The sequence below is a fragment of the Myotis davidii genome, unplaced genomic scaffold (genome assembly GCF_000327345.1).
Source record: "Myotis davidii unplaced genomic scaffold, ASM32734v1 scaffold284, whole genome shotgun sequence".
Lineage (NCBI taxonomy): Eukaryota > Metazoa > Chordata > Mammalia > Chiroptera > Vespertilionidae > Myotis > Myotis davidii.
In genome coordinates this window covers 1433570-1444457 of record NW_006295261.1, presented here as the reverse complement: position 1 = coordinate 1444457, position 10888 = coordinate 1433570, and the positions used below count along the sequence as shown (strand labels likewise).

General features: G+C 36.8%; 1 protein-coding gene across 1 annotated transcript in view; it reads left to right on the top strand.

Moving 5' to 3' along the window:
• Positions 1-10888, top strand: part of ADAMTS3 (ADAM metallopeptidase with thrombospondin type 1 motif 3) — a 237602-nt gene that overhangs the window by 31675 nt on the left and 195039 nt on the right. The window lies entirely within an intron of this gene.

The window sequence follows — 10888 nt, the reverse complement described above, 5'->3', positions numbered from 1 at the left end:
CCTGCTTATAATTATTCCATCTCGGTCCTCCACCAGTACCATGAATACTGTGCATTATCCTCTCTATGCCTAAGATCCACCCAAAGGATTTAGGATACCATGTTTCATCAAATTTTGGTGAGTTCATTGTTTTAGGCTTTAGTTTTCAGTCTTATACTACCTCATGATGTTCTATAGAATTTTAAAAGCACGCAAGAACTGAATAGAATATGTGTGGCAGGTCTGACTCTCCAAGTTGGATCCCATTAGTTGAGGATCCATACCCTCATATTTGGGGTTGGACCATGTTCTGGGGTTTAAAGACATGAGGAATCTTTCAAATTCTTCTTATTCTTCATGAAGGCTGAATGGACCTGAATTAGCTAAGTCATTGAAGTTTAAAGTACTCACAGAGAGAGCTTGAATTAGTACTGCTAAGCTATAAAATGGAAATAAGTTTTATAAAAGGTATTTTATAATAGTTATAACTAAATTATATTGAGTATAAAATTTAATTCAGCATTTAAATTTTTTTACCTAATTTATTTTATTGATTTAGTTAGTTATTTTGTTTTTTATTTATTGTTGATAGTATTACAGTTGTCCCCCACTTACCTCCACTTTGCCCCCCTACACCGAGCCCCCACCCCTCCCCAGGCCTTCCCCACACTATTGTCTGTGTCCATGGGCTATGCATATGTGCACATATGTTCTTTGGTTAATCTCTTCCCATCCCCTCCTGCTCCCAGCCCTCTGAGATCTCTCAGTCTTTTCCATGCATCCGTGTCTCTGGACCTATTTTGTTTGTCAGTTTATTTTGTTCATTAGATTCCACATATAAGTGAGATAATGTGATGTTTGTTTTTCTCTAACTGGCTTATTTCGCTTAGCATAAAACACTCTTTTTTTTTTTTTTTTTTTTACAGCCACACAGTATTCCATGGTGTAAATATACCACAGCTTTTTTTATCTACTCATTTATTGATGAGCACTTGGGCTGTTTCTAGATCTTAGCTATTGTAAATAATGCTCTATGAACATAGGGGTACATGTATTCTTTCTAATTGGTGTTTTGAGATTTTTAGGATATATTCCCAGAAGAGGGAATGCTGGCTCATAAGGCAATTCCATTTTAATTTTTTGAAGAAACTCCATATTGTCCACAGTGACTGCACCAGTCTGCATTCTCAACAGCATTGTACTAGAGTTCCCTTTTCTCCACATCCTTATCAGCACTTGCTGTTTGTTGATTTATTGATGGCAGCCATTCTGGCAGGTGTGAGGTGACACTTCGATGTAACTTTAATTTGCATCTCTCTGATGATTAGTGATGTTGAACACTTTTTCATATGTCTGTTGGCCATCTGTCTTCTTTGGTCATTTTTAAATTCGATTGTTTGCCTTCCTGGTGTTGAGTTGTATGATTTCTTTGTATATTTTGGAAATTAATTCCTTATCTGTTATACCATTGGTGAATATGTTCTCCCATCCAGTGGGTTCCCTTTTCACTTTTTTGATAGCTTTTTTGTTGTGCAGATGCTTTTTAGTTTGATGTAGTCCCATTTTTTTTTCTTTGTTTTTCTTACTCTAGAAGATGTATTGGTAAAAATATTGCTATGTGACACGTTTTGAGACTTTTATAGTTTTGCGACTTACATTTAAGTCTTTTTTTCCATTTTGAGTTTATTCTTGTGTATGATGTAAGTTTGTGGTCTAGTTTCTTTTTTCTTTTTGCATGTACCTGTCCAATTTTCCCAGCACCATTTATTGATGAGACTATTGTACTCTATTGTATGCTCTTGCCTCCTTTGTCAAATATTAATTGACCATATTGGCATGGGTCGATTTCTGGGTTCTCTGTTCTGTTCCATTGGTCTATATGCCTGTTCTTCTGTCAGTACCAGGCTATTTTGATTTAAATGGCTTTATAGTATAGTTTGATATCCGGTATTGTGATCCCTCCAATTTTGCTATTCTTTCTCAAGATTGCTGTGGCTATTTGGGGTCTTTTTTGGTTCCATCTAAATTTTTTGGAATGTTCTATATCTGTGAAATATGCCATTGGTATTTTAATAGGGATTGCTTTGGGTAGTATGGACATTTGAATGATGTTAATTCTTCCAATCCATGAACACAGTATATGCTTCCACTTGTTTGTATCTTCCTCTCTTTCCTTTTTCAATGTCCTATGGTTTTCCTTGGTTAAGTTTATTCCCAGGTATATTATTTTTTGTTGTTGTTGCAGTGGTCAGTGCGATTATTAGTTTAGTTTCTCTTTCTGAGAGTTCATTATTGATGTATAAAAATGCCATTGATTTCTGGATGATAATTTTGTATCCTTTGCCAAAGTCATTTATTAAATCTAGAAGTTTTTTTGATGGAGTATTTAGGGTTTTCTGTGTACAATATCATGTCATTTGCGAATAATGGCAGTTTTACTTCTTTCTTTCCAATTTTGATGCCTTTTATTTTTTCTTCTTGCCTGATCACCATGGCTAGGATTTCCAGTACTATATTGAATGAGACTGTGAAGGCGGACATCCCTGTTGTGTTCCTTATCTTAAGCGAAACTCTTTTAGTTTTTGCCCATTGAGTGTGATGTTGGTTGTAAGTTTGTATGTTGATGTATAGTCTCTCTATTTCCTCTTTGCCGAGAGTTTTTATCATAAACAGGTGCTGTATTTTGTCGAATGCTTTTTCTGCATCTATTGATATGATCGTGTCATTTTTAGCCTTCATTTTATTTATGTGATGAATCACATTTATTGATTTGTGAATATTGTACCAGCTTTGCATCTCTGGAATAAATCTCACTTGATCATGGTGTATGATCTTCTTAATGTGTTGCTGGATCCGAATATTTTTTTGAGGATTTTAGCAACTATGTTCTTTGGAGATATTGCCCTGTAATTTTTTTCATTTTGTAGGGTCTTTATCTGGTTTTGGAATTAGGATAATACCGGACTCATAAAAAGGGCTTGGAAGTCTTTCTTCCTCTTGAATTTTTTGAAATAGTTTGAGGAGGATAGGGGTTAATTCCTCTTTGAATGTTTGTGACAGGTTAAATGAAGAAAGTGAGACAATATATAGAAACTTTTATAGCAATTTGGCAGTTATTATATTTGTGTTGGTTCTAATAAAAAATGGGGCTGGAGTTTTGTGTCTTGTTTATTTTACTTTATTTTTTCTAGTAATTAGTTTTTATTGTATTTACAACATTATTAGTATGAGACCAAGTGGGGAGAAAATAAACTGTTTCTTCACCACAGATAGTTTGAAAAGCAAGCAATGACTTTTACCTGTTTTCACCCCTCTGGACATCCTAAACTTGACCAAAATAGGTAGTTTCCCTATTCCAGGTAACTGCAAAATGATCACAGGAAAGGTACTTTAACATTGAAGAGGGCACAAAAATTATTTGAGTAATATATCCAGAGCCATGGTCTAGAACAGGGGTGGGGGAATATCCGGCCTTCAGGCCATATAAGGCCCATGAAATCATTTGGTCTGGCCCTGCCAAGGCATTAGGGGTGAGTTAATTAAATGTTTGATCAAATATAGCAGGCTAATTTTTAAGTTTATAAGTTAGTATGGCCAACGAATGATGTTAGAAATATCCAAATAGCCTTTGGCAGAAAAAATGTTCCCCATCCCTCGTCTCTAGACTGTGAACTAGACATGCTTAATAACTAAAATATGATTCTTTCAATTTCTGAAATCAATATCAAAGTCTTCTGCACAAAGAATCAACAACGATTCTCACCTAGTGTGACCAAGAACAATGCCTGTTCCTGTCTAGCATGACTTTTTCTAGCCTTTGCCAATATTACTATTTATGAGTGACTGCTAATTCTTTACCAGTTACAACTTTATTCCTGCTCTTGTGTGTCCCACTTATAGGTAAGAATTCTTGAGATACTCAGTCATGGACTTGTCCCTGCTTTCTGACAGCATCCAATCTAGAACAAAGCCCTGCTCTTCTGGACTCTTCCCCGAATCACCCAACCAAAGCCTACATCCTGTTAAGAGGCTTTTTTTTCTGACACTTTTATTACTGAGATGTTAATGGTTCCCTCTGGTATGCATTCTCCCTCCATGCAATTTGTAATAAACCCCGCTTGTCAACTGCAGTTGAGCTCCTGGTGGTTTTTGGCTGGAGGGGTTGACATGCTATACCTCTCTGCTTCTACATCTTTGAAGTGAGTGTCCAGTGGTCAACAGTCATGGTGATGGCAGGCATTTCACACTCTTCTCAGTGGGAAGACACTTCTGGCTGAGAATCCCAGCTGAAAATAGATTTCTTTATTCCACGGAGCCCTGGCATTTGCTCTGTAACACCATTAAATCTCCCCTGGCCGTAGTGGCAGCTCGCAATCATATTTTGTGGTCTACAAATTTGCCAAAATAAAGGATTGTTTGGTTAGTAGGATTTATGGCATGTATTTCATAAGCATAAGGAAACTGGAATTTTTCTAGGCTTGCTAGAACAATATGGCTTGTTAGTTCTCCTGGGTTATCATTAGAGGAAACTGGTTGGGAGTGGAAGAATTGACTGGTGATGGCTCCTTTGGGTTACCCAGATTAGTGATTTCCTCATGAGTTGATCAAGGGTGTTGTTCTAGGACAAAAGTTTTCAACTTTTTTTCACATTTGGAATTTTCCCATCCAATGAAATCACTAGTGGTTATCTAATAAAATAATATGTAACATGGATAAGCTTAAGAGAGGCCTGGTTAGAAAGTAAGATGTGAGATGTTCCTCGTCCTGGTTCCTCGTCCTCCTGTCTTGTTCTCATTCCAGACCACTCCTCACACATCTAACAGTGACCATCACTGCTAGGGCAGGAGGTCTTGGAAGCTTACGGTTAACAATTTGGGAAACATAAACAGAACCTCTTTTCTAAAATATCTGATATCCACATTTGGGTAATACTGGAGTCATTTTATGCTTTTTAGATTTGGGGCACGGCCAAATGAAGTCTTTGTTGACTAACTCAGAAAGAAAGCAGCCTTAGGATCTCCTTGCTGTAAGGCTTTTGCTTTGGGATTTGGTCCCTTCAAAAACATGGTCTTGTCATGCCTCTTTCAGAAAGTCTACCTGTAGAGGCATTTTTAAAAGAAGTCTATTTAAAAAAATTATTATGAGATAGTATACCTGGGATTGAGAACATTTGACCAGTGATTGTAAGTACAGCTCAATCTAGTAAATGAAATGTTTGACACTAAAAATAGATACAACTCTGTAGCTATTTATCATGGACTTAGAAAAGAGGGTTTTCCAGCGCTGATCTTTAGATATTGACATTTGAACATCTGCTTTTTATGAGAAGGACCTGATCGCTAATGGCCAGTCACCTTCCACCTTTTCCTTCGGTGGAACATGTAGACAGAAGGTGTCATGCATTTTATTGATGGGACAAGAGGGATATTTGTGTTTTCAGGATTTACATGTTGATTTAGAAGACCTTGAAGTTCTGAGGAACAATGCAGTGAAGCCTTGTTTCAGCTCTAGGCACCTACACCAGACAGTTTTAGCAAGGCCTTACCAAGAATGTTAATGCATCTTTCACACAGCCTGGCTCCTAGAAAATCAGTGATTGTTACTAGAGTCCCCTCTTTTTTCTGTCTGTAGTTATTGGTCCTCAAGATTTTGTGATTGATAATGATAATTAAGGTTGCAAAGTAAGAAACACTGCAGTTAATTAATCTAGCCTGTGACCTACTTTGTGGAAAAAGTCTTCTCTGAAGTGAATACCTTGGTGTGAATCCTGTAATTTTCAGATCATCTTCTCCACCTGATATAGAGCTCCTTTATCATATTTCTCTCAGGGTCTCCAACCTCTGCTCTGAAGACTTCTAAGGATGGGAAACTCACTACTTTCCATCGTATTTATCTAGATCTCTGCCGCATGGAAAGTTCTTCCTGAGGTTCTACTTAGAAATATGAAGTGAAAGCATCTTTTTCCACTTATTAGATTCTTCAGTGTTGACAAAGATATAGTGATAATGCTTACCGTCTTACTGTTGTTATTACAATGCTTGGGTTTTGCATAATGAACACTTGATCATTCAGTGTATCATGCAGCAAACTACTTCATTTTTAGGAAACATTTTCCTTATTAATGTGATATATGCCATAGCCTGGCTAGAATGGAATTAACCAGACGTAAGTCACAATTTTAACATTCCTCTCAGGCTTTACATTTGATCAAATATTTTAAATTATGAATCTCAGAGTGAGACATTTTTGGGAGAGCAAAAAAGAATTCTATGGCATTAGCTTGTATATATTGTTGTTCATAGTCTTCCCAACTGTTCATTTCATATCTCTTTTATTAGGTGATGGTGGTTGATATGCTATCTTATATCCGTTTTTTTTTCAATGTAGCATTTTTTAAAATAATAATAAAAAAACAACTACAAGGAGTATGCATTTTCTATAACTTTGTGGAAACAGTTGAGGTGAGATAGAGATAAAGGGAGCGTGGTGGGTCCCTAGCTTGAACTACCAGAAAATTTATTTTTGAAATTAAATGGCATTATCAAAGTGGTCTTGATGATTTTTTTAAAATTAACTGATAGGACTTCCCAACCCCAGTTTAAATGTATGAGATTTCTGTAAGGCTTCCTTTTGTCTGGTGATGTCCCTAAATGGAAGTTCTTTATAGATTGAGAGGACTGTGCTATTAGATGCCAGGGTGTCATATGAACATGGCAGGACCCAGTCTGAGCATGTGAAGCCCAAGAGAAAACTTAGAACAGCACTTAGTGAGAGATTCTGCAAATGTTAGCAACCAAACACAGTGGGAAACGTTTTATTTAGCATTATCTGTGAAACACTATGCTTTTAACACAGTGATTGGAATCTTGGGGCAATACTTCCTTTGGGCTTGCAGGATACTTGATCTTGCTTAGAGGGTGCCAATATTTCATGCTTTCCTGCCTGGCTTCATATAGTCCTTTATTGTGCATACCTGGCTCTGAGGATGGTATTAACTGGCTGCCAGGACAAGAATGCGGACTAAGCATAGTGATGCGGGTTCAGATCAAATTAAGTCCCTGTGAGATACCTGTTTCTGTTTGGTCAGCTGCATGCATTGTCACCTTTGGCTTCAACTGTGGGACCACATTTAGTCTTGACATAATGATGAGGGAAGACTCCAAGCCATATTGGTCCTAGACCCTCACCATTGATCTACAGTTTTCAGGGAGGGGCCCCATTTTATATACTGCACTTGGAAAAATGTTAAAAGTATATTAATTTATAAGGATGTCTTTACATTTGGGCTGTATTTATAGAACTACCTTCTTACTCTTTCACATACTTAAAACTTGGGGGTTGGAATTAGATCAGTGATTCTTTCTGTTCCACCTATTGGACCTTATATTATGAAATATTTTGTAAACCAGATAAAATGCTTATTAAGTAATTAATCATTTCACACTAGCTGTTAATAATTAAAAAACATAAAATTGCTGGTCAAAGTTCCCAATGAGTACAAATTACTCTCCCCGTACACTGGTTCATATATTTTCCAATAAAGAGATTAAATTATTCATAGACCTGTACCAATTTCTTCAGCATATGACATAGTAATAGTCATTCTAGATCTTCATTACTGCCTCCACTGGTTCTTATGGGCCCAGGAATCTAAAATTAGGAAATTATTAACTATAAGCTTCCCAAGTTCCTAGGACTGATGTTCTTTCTATGACTCTATAACTAAGTTGGTGTTTTATTTATCCTTGTGGACAGTGCATTTTATCCCAAGGAAGAAATCAAAGCATCACACTGACCATTATTTAATTAATCATAGTCTGAAGTGGGAATGGCATAGGTGAGTGTTACTTTTCCAAACTTTGAGATGTGGTCACTTTCTAATAACGCTTTATCTACATTTTAAAATTAATTTTTAAATCACTAAGTATATGTGTCCTGTGTTTATGAAGGCACTGAGGAACTTCTAATAAAATGTGGAAATCACCATGTAAAGAGAAATATATGTATACATATATATGTATATGTATATAATGTATATACAAACACACATACATATGTAAGTATACAGTTATGCATTGTATAATGAGGTTTTGTCAATGACTGACCCCATGGAGAATGGTGGTCCCAGTAGATTATAATGGAGCTATAAAATTCCTACGACCTAGTGATGTTGTACTCATCTGTTTGTGACCATGCTGATGTACATAAACCTACTGTGCTGCCAGTCATATAAAAGTATAGCACATTCAATTAAGTACAGTCCATAATACTTGATAATGATAATTACTATATTACTGGTTTATGTACTTACTACACAATACTTTTTATTATTATTTTAGAGAGTACTCTTTCTACTTATAAAATAAGTTTTCTGTAAAACAGTATGACCTATTAGGACAGCAGCAGCCTTACACCTCTCATATTTACTGAGTCTCTTGATTGAATGCTTTTTTCTCTTGTGCTTGATTTAATCTCATGTTGTTTTGTACAGTAACATGCTCTAAGGTTTGTTACTATATTATTATATATAATATATATGTAATATATTATATTATTACTATATTTCTATGATGTTCACACAATAATATATAATATATAATATATGCTATGATATTAATAATAATAATAATATTTCTATGATATTCACACAATAACGAATTGCCTAACTATGGATTTCTCAGAATGTATCCCTGTTGCTAAGCAGCACATGACTGTGTGTGTGTATATGTATGAGACTGTTCCTTGGACATGCTGTAAGGGAAGTACCAAGTTACCTCACCATAAGAATGTAGTGCCAGCTGTGTTGATGAAGCCATTTCCCTGGCAGAGTTCTTCATATGTTGCATTTGAGGAATATGCAACTGAAGCTGAGACTCATTGTTCTCCCCAAGGGGTCTCTAACCTTAATAGGCATCAGGATCTCCTGGAGAGCTTGTGAGGACATGGATTGCTAGAGTTTCTGATTCTAGTTACATTTCTAACAAGTTCTCAGTGACACACTCCATAACTCTACTGCCTGTTTCATGTTTGTGTGCAATGATACTGGATACTGGTTTTTCCCAGCTGACTAACTGTCTCTGGTATGGAATTTCAGCTTCTTTTTTTTTTTTTGTGGTATGTAGTACTGTCTTGGCCCTTGCCCACTGCCCAGTCATAATCCCAGCCAGTTTGACTCAGCACCTGTCAGTCCCAGATTGGATTAACTGTACAACGACAGCTTCCTCTCTTGGTTCCCTTGCCTGGAGTCTTCATGTTCCTTGGAAGCTCCCAGTGAGTGCCATCTCCCCAGGCCAAGTTCCGGTGGAATACAGAAACTGAGTGAAATTGGACATGCCACTTAATGTGTCTGATTCTCAGATTCCTCTCTTCATTCATATAAAGATATCCTGATGGAACTTAGAAGTGGATAGTTATGTAAGTTATTCAGTAACCAGTAGTCACTAAGAGGTGCTCTCAAGCTTCTGAATCACTTTGCTTTCAAGAACTTGTGTGGGGCTGTGCCATGGACAACACAGAGGCCTCAAGATCTTCAGTTGTCCTGGGGCTATCATGCTCCTTGGGCTCCCATGAGTCTACCCTGTACTCTCCATGCATTAGTTCTATGCTTTACCCACCCTCTTCTGTATATTGACTTTCAACCTAGATGATCTCTTGCAATTTTATGGCTTCAAATACCATCTATACAGTGATGTCTCTGTATGGCCCTGACTACTCCTCCCAGCTCCAGACTTCTAAGGGTATCCTGCTGCCTACTCAGCTTTTCCACTTGGATGCCTAATAGTCATCTCAATTATAACTAGGCCGAAGATTAATCCTTCATAGCCACCCCTGCACGATTTCCTCCAAAAATAAGTCTGGGCACTGTTTCTCAGGCCAAAAAACTAGGCTTATGCTAGATTTTTCTTTTTTTTTTTCTCATCTCTCCCATAAAATCCATAAATAAGTCTTGAGGTTTTTCTACAAAATATGTTCTGCATCTACTTATTAAATCTTCAAAGCTACAACTTTTGTCCAAACCCTCATTTCTTCCCTGGATACTGCAGTGACCTCCTGTTATTTTTGTTTGTTTGTTGTTGTGTGTGTGTGTGTGTGTGTGTGTGTGTGTGTGTGTGTGTTGTTGTTGTTGTCCATTTTCGCCCCTTTTTGTCCTTACATAGAAGCTGAAGCTAACTTTCTGAATTTGGCGAACTTTTCTCTCTTTAAAGTCTTCAGTCACTTCCCATTAAAATCTTACCATGACTTTTAAGACCCTCATGTCAGTAGTTCCAATAATTATTGTTTATCATGATCACCTAAAGAGCTGTTAAAAATATATAGGTGCCTATACCCCAACCCCAGAGATGCATTAATTTGGTCCAGGGGAAGGCTCAGCATGAGCAGATTACATGCTGCTTCAGATGATTCTCATATGCATCTAGATTTGAGAATCACTGTTGTGTTCAAAAGGTGTCTAACCTTAGAAAGTATGAGATTCCCATGGAGGGTTTATTAAAACAGATTTCTGGGCGCCAATTTGGGTATCTGACTCAGTAGGTCTGTGGAGGGGTCTAAAAGTTTGTATTCCTACCAAATTCTCAGGTGACATTTTGAGAACCACTGTTCTTCCAGATGTGGTCTTAGCACAGCTTCCTTTTGTCTTTTGAATAATTTAAAATTTTCCCATATCTGACCTTTTGAAAATTCTGTTTCTTAAGACTTCTGAGAACACTCTTTTCTAGATCTTTAAATAGAGGTTCCTACTCATCATTTGGATGTTGACAGATTCCATTTCCTCAATATGAATTTTCCTGGCCATTCTAGCTAAAACAGAAACCCTAGTCATTCTATACTATATCAGTGTCTTAAATCTTACTTGTAGCCATTATTTGCATCTCAAATTTATCAAATTAATTTTTTACATTTATTGTTT